The 10901-nt window shown below is 44.9% G+C and overlaps 1 pseudogene; it reads left to right on the top strand.

Annotated features, from left to right (window-relative positions):
* The first annotated feature begins 295 nt into the window (after positions 1-295).
* On the top strand, positions 296-9722 carry LOC110308437 (annotated as a pseudogene).
* The last annotated feature ends 1179 nt before the right edge of the window (positions 9723-10901 follow it).

The raw sequence follows: 10901 nt of genomic DNA on the forward strand, positions 1-10901 counted from the left end.
CTGCCCTCTGTCACAGTGATTGACAGGCGTGGTGACTGACAGGAGCCCAGTCCTGCCCTCTGTCACTGTGACTGACAGGGTTGAGTGATGACCAGGCCCCCGCCTGTGTTTCAGTGACTAAGATTTCCTGAGGGCGTGGGGAGGCTCAGCCAGCATCTTCACAGTGTGCAGGTGCTATTCAGCACTGTGCAACTCACCCAATGCGCATGCCAACTGGAAGATCGCACTATGTATTTGCTTCAGCAGCATGGAAAACCCAGTGCGCATGTGTCCCGGCCCCCTCAGCGAGTGGGCACTAGTGCGCATGTCCATCTGCCTGGTTGTGGGACTGGCCTTTGAGTTTGGAAGTGGGCATGCATACAGGTCTCTTCGTTTCCCCCTCAATCCCACCATCGCGAGCTCCTCGGGAGACTGCGAGGGCGACCTCCCGGCTACTCCCCTGGACTGGTGAGCCCGCTAGGGGTTGTTATGTGACGAAGCAAGTTCGTGCTGTCACGGGCCACCCGAGTCTCACGGTGGGGCCTGCCCTGTTGTTTTTGTTGTTTTGCTGCAGCTCCTGACAGTACCCTCACACGCCCCGTTCATCTGCGCGACCGCCTTGTTTTGGTTGAAGCCGGTGACGCCATCACTGCTGGCCCGTATTCTTTAAGGTGGCTGCCGAGACTGTTTCGAAACTGACAGCAGCCACCTTGTTCACACCTTGGCCCGGGTCCGTCAGCACCGCCTCTTTGTTGTCGTCCCGCCTGGTGACGCAATCGCTGCGCGCCCGCTTTTAGCACCCTGTGAACTGATCCCCTTTGGCCGAAAGCTACGCCGCCTGGTTATAGTCTTAGCCCTGTAAGTTACCATTCAGGGTGGCCGTTTTGTTTTGGTCCCGGGGTTGTGACGCCATCACGCCGCGCCGAAATAGGTCACTAGTACCAGAGCGCGGTTTTTAAGCCGCAGATCTCAGCGGTTGTTCCGGGGTCCGTGTGTCCGCGGGCGTGTCCCGGGTCTTCGAGCCAGTCTGTTGGCCCATCCCGCACCTCCATCGCCGCCATGCCGCCTGGGAAGCCGCTGCAGCCTCGGCTGCAGATTAAGGTGTACCAGCTGTTCCTGTGCTGGATCAGCGATCCCAATACACACTGCGCTCTGCTGGAGAGGCTGCGGCGCATCCCGGACGCGACCACGGACCCTGCGACCTCTGGCTCGATCACCCGTGACCCCGTGATACCCCACCCTGCGAGTCCCGACCCCAAGACCCTTGACCTCTCTAATCGTGAACGCTCCACTCGTGACTCCGAATTTCCCGACCCCGCCACCCACGACGCCACAACACCCCACCACGCGATCGCTGACCCCGCCCACGCGCTGTCCCTTGGCGCCCCCGCCTGCGCCCGACCGGCACTAGGCCGGAGGAGGAAGACGACAGGACCTAGAGAGGTGAGTGACAATGTGGAAGCCTGGACCGGCGGGGGGGNGGGGGGGGCTTGTGACGTCACAGGAGGACACCTGAGGTCCTGGGAAGCCCTAGCCGGTGGGTGAGGGAGGGGCCAGAACGTGGAGTGGCCGAGGCTGTGAGAGGATGAAGATAGGCGTATACCGGTACAGTCGGGGTCACAAGGCAATATAGATGTTGGGGTCACAGGTTAGAAGTTCACGTATGATATCGGGGTCAAGTGTGAGGGCAGCTCCAAATCACAGGTCAAGGGTCGCGTGGGATGTCAGAGGTCACCTCAGTGGACAGGGAGCACCGCGCCATCCCAGAGACACTCTGTGACCCCACCCCCACCCCGCCGAACTCGGACCCCCGCCCGGACCCCCGAGGGCATGTGTGACAGTTCCCTGGGTGGTGACTTGGATGACCCTGCAGTGCCGTAGGCGCGGTGGAACTGGCCTGGGGTTGCAACTTCGTTTTTCTGTTCCGGTTCCGCAGGACTTCGGGCAGGCGCGGGGGTGGGTAGGGCGGAATCAGGGGTGTCCCGGGACTGTTTCGTGAATGCCATGTGTGGGCTCCGTGTCCCCGTTAGGGACCTGAGTGGCGATGGTTAGGGAGCGTGGCCACGGCGGACAGTGTGACCTCACAGGGTCACTGCCAGGAAGGAAGGGGGAGAGAGGTGCACCAACCCTGATAGCTGTTTCCCAACCAGCACACCTGAGAGTGACTCGGAAGAGGCCTGAGAGGGTCAAAAGCCTGGTCTGCGGGGTCATCTCGGAGCAGCTGCTTTGACCTGAGTCTAAAAATGTTCAGGCTAAACTCCTTGCCAGGGGTGGGGGCTGGGGCGGGACCACAGCTGCTGCGGGGCAGGATGGGGCGGGTGAGAGTGACCAGAGGGGTCAAGAGTGGCCTGAATCTCTGCCTGTGACCCTGGCACCCCCTGACCCTGCCCCATCCTTTGATGCTGCAGTTGTGCCTTTCAACTGTCCTCTCCATCCTGCCCTCTGCCCACTGCAGGTCCAGGCCTGCAGGGAGGAGCCCCCACCCACCCTCCTCCGCAGCATCCTTGCCTTGTATTTCTCCCCCTCCTCGAAGCCCCCTTTCCCCCCAGGGCCTGGCTGTTTATGATATCATCTTGAAAGGCTGACTGTAAAGATGAGTCATTGTTCTTTGTGTCAGTGGCTTGTCTGTCAAATTTTTCTCTGTGTGCCTTGGTTTTTGGATTTTTCTTGAGTATTTGTGGAGGGTGATGACCAAAGCGACTGTGGAACACCACTGCAATGATACTCTGGAGAGTCATAGCCACAAAGGGCTTGGAAGATGTTCCAGAGTCTGGTATAGGGGACGGTGTGCCCGTGGTAGTAATTGCTGGGAAGGTTAGAGCAAATTTACAGCTGCCACCCTATCTTCATTTTCTACTCTGTGCAAATGGAGGAATCTGCTGGGTAGCCTTTACCTCCCCCTTGTGGCTGTCTTTTATGTGTGTGACACTTTACTATTCTGTGACTGAGAGGAAGACTTTCCATCTAAATCAACTTAGTTACTTACCTTCACCATGGGTTAAATCCTTACCAAGAGGACCAGGACCTACACTGCCCATGACGGAAAGCTCTTCAAGACAGCATCCAGGGCAAAATCAAGCTCTCCCTACCCTGTTTTACAGGTTGGAAAGGACAAAGACCTCATTTATCCCCCTTGTGATTGACTCTGTTCCCAGGCCATATGTGACTGTAGTTTTGAACTTGGAGCTGTCAGTAGATAGAAAGTTCTTCTTCATCCATTTCAACAAAGTTATCATATCTTCCTTAGACCAGCAGTCTTATTTCAAGGTCTGTTGGGCAATCTGCTCCTCTGTTCACCTTCCTGCTGTTTTAGCCATCTCTTTAGTCTTACTGGCCTAGGAACCCAGGGTTAAAGACAGCTCACCCCAGGGCAGCACAGGCTCTGAACTCCCCATTTCAGTGTATCCTTCCTTGCACTGAGCTAGCTGCACTTCCCATTTTGTCCTGACTCAGCCCCAACTCCAACTCCCTCTTGTGGTGTCAGGGCCTCCTATAATTGATATGGTTAGCTCATTGGTTTTGGGCTTTTACAAGTTCCTCATTTATTACTGTCTCTGTGTCATAATTGTCTTAAATTCTCAACATTTCAGAGCTACAGTCATTTGAAGGAGCCTTAATTGAGCGTGTGCCCTCAACAGAATGCCTGCTTTCTGTATCTCTGAGAGTGTTGATGATTGATATGGGAAGGCTCTTCCACTGAGGGTGTCAATATTCCTATGCAAGTGGGTCTGGGCTAGATGAAGCTAGATGAGAATGGGACAGTGACCAAGCAAGAAAGCAAGACAGGAAACAGTGTTTGTCCTTCATTTTTTTCCCCCTTCATTCTCTGCCTTTAGTTTCTATTCTAACCTTCCAGAATGATGGACTGTGATCTGACAGAACCATGTACAACAACCATTTATTACCTGAGATGATTTTAACTCAGGATTCAATCACAGCAGCAGAGTAGCAAGTTAGAACAATAACAACCCCCCCCCCCAAAAAATGGTATCAAAATGAGATTTTGTTGTTAGAATCTATGTTCTCTTTTGAAGGAGTGTGGAAAATATCAGAAAATGAGATGGCAAAAGTCATAGAAAGCTGTACATGGAGCTTAATAGGTTGTTCTCATAGGACCTGGAAGATTTGAGTGTTGACAGTATTGCAGCCAAAGGAAGTTCAGGTTATAGTATGCCAGTAGAAAATAGACTTTGTGAGAAATTTAGCTAGAGGTCATTTGTCTGATATTTTGGACAAAAATCTTTCTTACTCAGCTTTTTCCCTGAGATACTGAGTAGGGCAAAATCTAAAATTATGTACTAATTTGTATATTTTTATTCTATTTATATATATTTCTTCACTTTTCCCATTTATTTATTTATTTATTTATTTGGGTTTTTTTGAGACAGGGTTTCTCTGTATTGCCCTGGCTGTCCTGGAACTCACTTTGTAGACCAGGCTGGCCTCGAACTCAGAAATCCACCTGCCTCTGCCTCCCGAGTGCTGGGATTAAAGGCGTGCGCCACCAAGCCCGGCTATTTATTTTTCAATTTACATTCCAATCGCTAACCCCTCCCCATTCCATATTACACAATCCCTCATACCTGACTCCTTTTTATCTCCCCAGGGAGAGTGGGAACCACTTGCATATCCCTCAACCTTGGCATGTCAAATCGGCAGGTTAGGCACATCCTCTCCTACTGAGGTCAGACAAGGCAGCCAAGTTAGGGGAATAGTTTGGACAAACAGGCAACAGCTTAAGGGTCATCCCCCCATTCCAGTTGTTGCAGGACCCTCGTGAAGACTGAGTAGCACATGAACTACATATATGGTGGGGGCCTCAGTCCATCCTGTGTGTGTGGCCTTCAAATATTGCCTTAAGTGTCAGAAGAGACTTTAGACATTGAACAGTGCAGGATCTCCTACACACTATTAGGATCACTGTAGACTGAATGCATTTTCATCACAGGATGAACATGAGCCTATAGTGTCCAGGGTCTAAATGCAGTTGATTAAAAAAAAAGGGGGGGGGGGTTCTAGATAAGATGGAACTTGTGGAAGTTCTTGTAGGAGGAGCCTTTTCAGATTCCTTTTGGGGAGATGATAGTGTGTATGAGTTAAAAATAAAATTTCTTTCTTACTTACTTTCTTGCTTTTTTTGTTTGTTTGTTTGTTTCTCTAATAAGTTATATATTCATTATAACCCTGATCACTGTCTCAACTCTAGGTCCCTTGCCTTCACAGAGTCCCTCCCCCCAATCTCCTCTGTTTCCCCTTTTAGAGGTGTGGGCCCATAAGTATCCCCACACCATGGTACATCAAGTCTCTGGTGGGTGAAGTGCATCCTCTCCCACTGAGGCCAGACATGGCAGCTCAGTGAGGGAACAGATTCCAAAGATAGGCAGCAGCTTTAAGGACAGCCTCTGCTCCAGTTGTTGGAGGACCCTCATGAAGACTGAGCTGTACATCTGCTACTGATGTGCCAGGGGCCTTAGTCCAACCTGTATATGCTATTTGGTTGGTGGCTCAGACTCTTGAGTGTCCACACAGGTCCAGGATAGTTGAGTCAGTTGGTCTTACTGTGGAGTTCCTATCCTCTTTAGGGCCCTCAATCCTTCCCCCAACTCTCCCATAAGAGTCTCCAAGGTCCATTCAATGTTTGATTGTGGTTCTCTGCATTTGTTTCAGTCAGCTGCTGGGTTGAGCCTCTCAATAGACAATTATACAAGACTCCTGTGTGGTAGCATAACAGAATATCACTAATACTGTCATGGATTGGTGCTAGCCCATGGGAAGGGTCCCTAGTTGGGCAAGTTTTCATTGGCCATTCCCTCTGTCTTTGATCCGTCTTTGCCCCTGTGTTTCTTTTAGACTGGACAAAGTTTTGTGTGTGTGTGTGTGTGTGTGTGTGTGTGTGTGTGTCTACTGTGTTGTGGATTAGTTTAATTCTTTGGCTTTCTTCTCATGCTCCCATACATTCACCACTTGAACTCTGTCCCTATATCACATAAGATACACAAGAGGTATTCACAAAAGTATAAACATTTGGGGCTGAAGAGTTGACTCAGTGGTTAAGGGTACTGACTGATCTTCCAGAGGTCCTGAGTTCGATTCCCAGCAACCGCATAGTGGCTCACAGCCATCTGTAATGGAACCTGATGCCCTCCTCTGGTGGGTCTGAAGACTCACATACAGAAAATAAATAAATCTTTAAAAATATAAACATTTGCGATTTAATGATAAGCTATTTTGGAAGCTTCATTGTTTTATACTTTTACTTTATTCTTTTGTTTTTGTTTTTTTAAGACAGAGTTTCTCTGTGAAGCCCTTTCTGTCCTGATAGTAGGTATAGAAACCATATAAGCCACCTGATATATTTTTGTCAAATAAGTATATGTGTTTGTGCAGCTCTTAATCCACATCTTTAATTTTAAAATTTGGCCACTTATATATAGATGGTACAATATTTCTCAGGATGGCATATGCTCATGACATCAATACTGCCTGAGGTTTCAGAGTCATTGGACTCTAGGTGTGTGACATTCTGCCTAACTCTTGTGTTTGTTCAGAAATTTTTAAATAAATAGAAGCATTTTGCCTGTGTGCATAAATATGAATATCATGTGTGTATATCATCTTTAGTATTGTTGGAAGACGGCCTCATAATTCCTGATTTTTTTTTTTTTTTTTTTTTTTGGTTTTTTTGAGACAGGGTTTCTCTGTGTAGCCCTGGCTAATTCTGGAACTCACTCTGTAGACCAGGCTGGCCTCAAACTCAGAAATCCTCCTGCCTCTGCGTCCCAAATGCTGAGATTAAAGGCGTGCACCACCATGCCCGGCATAACTCCTGATCTTGAACTAACAGTTTGTTGTTGGTCTCCACGTAAATGCTAGAAATTGACCACCATTATGTGGAAGACCAGGAAGAGCTTTTCACTGTTGAGCTATTTCTCCGGCCCTATGTTGCTTATTTATGATCAACATTTATATTACTAGTATTTTCATCTCTCCATTTGTAACTGTTTAAACCTTATTCAAATTCTTTTTCGAATTTCTCCTATTCAAAAGGTGCAAAAGCAACACAGGTGAACACTATATTTCAAGTTGCTTCTAAAATGACAGGATGATTAGATTATAAATTCTGTGTGAAGAAATCAGTGGAGGAAGCTCCAAAAATATATGAATATATTGTGGAGGAAGTGTACATTTACTTTACAGTGATGTCAGTATCATGCTTTGTGTTGTACACTATGGGATATTTTAGGATTCAGTGACTTATGATGATGTGCATGTCAACTTCACTAAAGAAGAGTGGAATTTGCTGGATCCTTCCCAGAAGAGTCTCTACAAAGATGTGATGCTGGAGACCTACTGGAACCTCATTGCTATAGGTAGGACTGAATTTTCTCTTGCTTTTCAAAATAAGAGAACAAATGTTTCTTGGTTATTGATGAACTTCTGCCCTTTCAATTGAAAACAAGGAAGATTGAGGTGAATAAATCAGGCTCATTGCTATGAGAATTCACAAGAACTTGAATTTTGTCTAATTTCCAATAGTATATCATTAGGTTTTTTTTGGTACTGTGTTTTAGGCTACAATTGGGAAGATCATCATATTGAAGAACAATGTCAAAGTTCTACAAGTCATGAAAGGTAATTTTCTTTTTTTGGGGGGGGTGTTGTTTTTGTTTTGTTATGGTTTGGTTTGGTTTGGTTTTTCGAGATAGGGTTTCTCTGTGTACCCCTGGCTATTCTGGAACTCACTTTGTACACCAGGCTGGCCTCAAACTCAGAAATCCGCCTGTCTCTGCCTCCCAAGTGCTGGGATTAAAGGCGTGCGCCACCACCGCTCAGCATGAAAGGTAATTTTCATGTGCAAGCTGATACAACTATGCTTCTGAGGAAATTTTAATATGTTCTGGAAGCACTAAGGAAAAGCAAGAGTGTAAAATATCAGTCCTTTAAGTATAGCTATAATTATAATATTCTCACAAAATCATGTACCTCAATGTCAATTATCTAATTTTTGTTTGCAAGGTATTCCTCTAAGAAAGAAGACAAGGAAATATGCCTTAAGAGATCGCTTTATTTGATTTGTAGCTCCATTAGAGCTATGCTGTAGAACTACTAATCTGTACAGTCTCATGATATTTAGATGTTGCACATTGAATAGTGATAAATATATATCCAAACCTTCTGAGAAGCAAATAGTTCATTGTAAAGTTGGTGATACTCATATTCTTGTAGTGACATTGCTAGGTTTATTGGTCAGCTTATGAGTGTCAGGAATGTTTTCATGAAGAAACCTTAATCCATATACCACATGTCTACAAGAAACAAAAAGTCATATGATGTGAATGCAATGTGGAAACCTTTCATTTATTCTTCTTCTCTTAATGGGTGTATCAAGTGTCAGAATGGATAAAACCATGTGAGCATAAGGCTATTGAAAGGAGCAATGTACCTGTTGTTCCATTTTTATTCAGATACATGAAATAAATTATATAGAAATCTCATATAAGAAAAGGATGTTATAAAATGATTTATCAGGGTATAATGAGTATGGTAAAACTTTCATATGTGCCAAATATCATTGCAGGAATGTAAGAAGTCATAGTGGAGAGAAACCCTATGAATGTAATAAGTGTGGTAAAGCCTTTGCAAGACCCATTCATCTCCAAAATCATAAAAGAATACATACCGGAGAGAAAGCTTATGAATGTAATCAATGTGATGAAGCCTTTGCAAGACCCAGTCAACTCCAAAGACATAAAAGAACGCATACTGCGGAGAAACCCTATGACTGTAATCAGTGTGGTAAAGCCTTTGCAAGACCCAGTCATCTCCAATATCATAAAAGAACCCATACTGGAGAGAAACCTTATGAATGTAATCAATGTGGTAAAGCCTTCGTATGGCATAGTCATCTCCAAATACATAAAAGAACACATAGTGGAGAGAAACCTTATAAATGTATTCTATGTGGTAAAGCCTTTGCAATACCCAGTAATCTCCAGAGACATAAAAGCATACATACTGGAGAGAAACCTTATGAATGTAATCAATGTGGTAAAGCCTTTTCACAGGGGAATCATCTCCAATATCATAAAAGAACACATACTGGAGAGAAACCTTATAAATGTAAACAGTGTGGTAAAGCCTTTGCAAGACCCAGTCATCTCCAAAGACATAAAAGAACACATACTGGAGAGAAACCCTATGAATGTAATCAATGTGGTAAAGCCTATGCAGAAGAGAGAACACTCCAATATCATAGAAGAATACATACTGGAGAGAAACCTTATAATCAATGAGGTGAAGCCTTTGCAACACCCAGTCACCTCCAATGTTATAAAATAACACATATTGGAGAGAAACCTTATGAATATAATCAATGTGATGAAGCCTTTGCAAGACCCAGTCATCTCCAAAGACATAAAAGAGCACATACTGGAGAGAAGCCTTATGAATGTATTCAATTTGGTAAAGTCTTTTCATGGTACAGTACTCTCCAATATCATAAAAGAACACATACTGGAGAGAAACCTTAGGGATGAAATTAATGTGGTAAAGCCTGTTCACAAGGGATAAGTCTCCAAAAATATAAAAGAACACATACCGGAGAGAAACCCTATGAATGTAATCTATGTGGTAAAAGCCTTTGCACTAAGTTCTTGTCTCAAAATCATCAAAGAACCTTTTGTTTGTTTGTTTGTTTGTTTGTTTGTTTTTGTTTGCTTTAATTTTAAGGCGTTTATTGTAGAAAGGCAGAGAGAGGGAGAGAGTGGGGAAGGCCTGGCCATGGCCATGTGGAGAGAAGGGGGAAGAGAGTGGGGAGAGGGGGAAGAAGAGGGCAAGAGAGAAGCAAGAGAATAAGAGCGTAAAAGAACCTTTATTGGAGAGAACCCTTATGAATGTAGTCAGTGTGCTAAAGCCTATGCATAACCCACTAGTCTCCAAAACATAAAAGCTCCCATACTGGTAAGAAACCTCATGAATGTAATCAGTGTAGTAAAGACTTTTCACAACTTTGTAATCTCCATTATTATAAAAGAACACATACAGGAGAGAAACCTTATGAATGTAATCAGTGTTGAAAATCATTTGCCTATCACAGATAGCCCCCTTATGCTCACTCAATGGTACCACACCTCAGCAGCTCTCTGTGACAACCTTATGCATTTGAAACCAGCACCACCTGGTTGATGCTTACACATGGCCAAGTCCAGCTGCACCACAAGTCCAACCTTGGCGATCTCTAGAGCACATCTTTGACACTCAGAAACACTTCCCAGAAGATTTCACCTCAGTGATGCTGGTTTCTTCTTCATAACCTCTAATTTCTCAGCTACAGCTAGTCAACATCAATGATCTCAGTAGTCCCTTCTATTCTTGCCTCTAAAGACAGAGCCACATGGACAATGAATGCTGTTGAGTTCTGCTGCTTTCTAGGGCTGGAACATGACCCCTTCTATTACATTATCACCACTTTCTATTTTTCAACAACTTCACTGCCTAGGCTTGGTGCTCCTGGAACTTGCTCAGTGGATTATCCTTGAACCCAGAAACCTGCATGGCTCTGTCTCCTGCATGCTGGGATAAATGTTCTTTTTTTTTTTTTTTTTCTTTACCTGAAACTTATTCTGTACCTGGAATACTTGAACCAAAAATATGCTTGACTCTCATCTCTTGGGATTTAAGGCATGTACCACCATGCCTAGACCTAAGCTTTTCCTTTTAGATCTTAAATTGAAAACCAAGAGTAGTAATCACAATCCATAACTTGTTATTTTGACACATTCTTTTATCTCCTTATGTCCACGTGAAAATAACAATAACACATACAGGAGAGAAACCTTATGAATGTAATCAGTGTTGAAAATCATTTGCCTATCACAGTTACCTGCAACAACATAAAAGATCACATACAAGAGAGAAACCAC

This window comes from Mus caroli, chromosome 13 (genome assembly GCF_900094665.2).
Source record: "Mus caroli chromosome 13, CAROLI_EIJ_v1.1, whole genome shotgun sequence".
Lineage (NCBI taxonomy): Eukaryota > Metazoa > Chordata > Mammalia > Rodentia > Muridae > Mus > Mus caroli.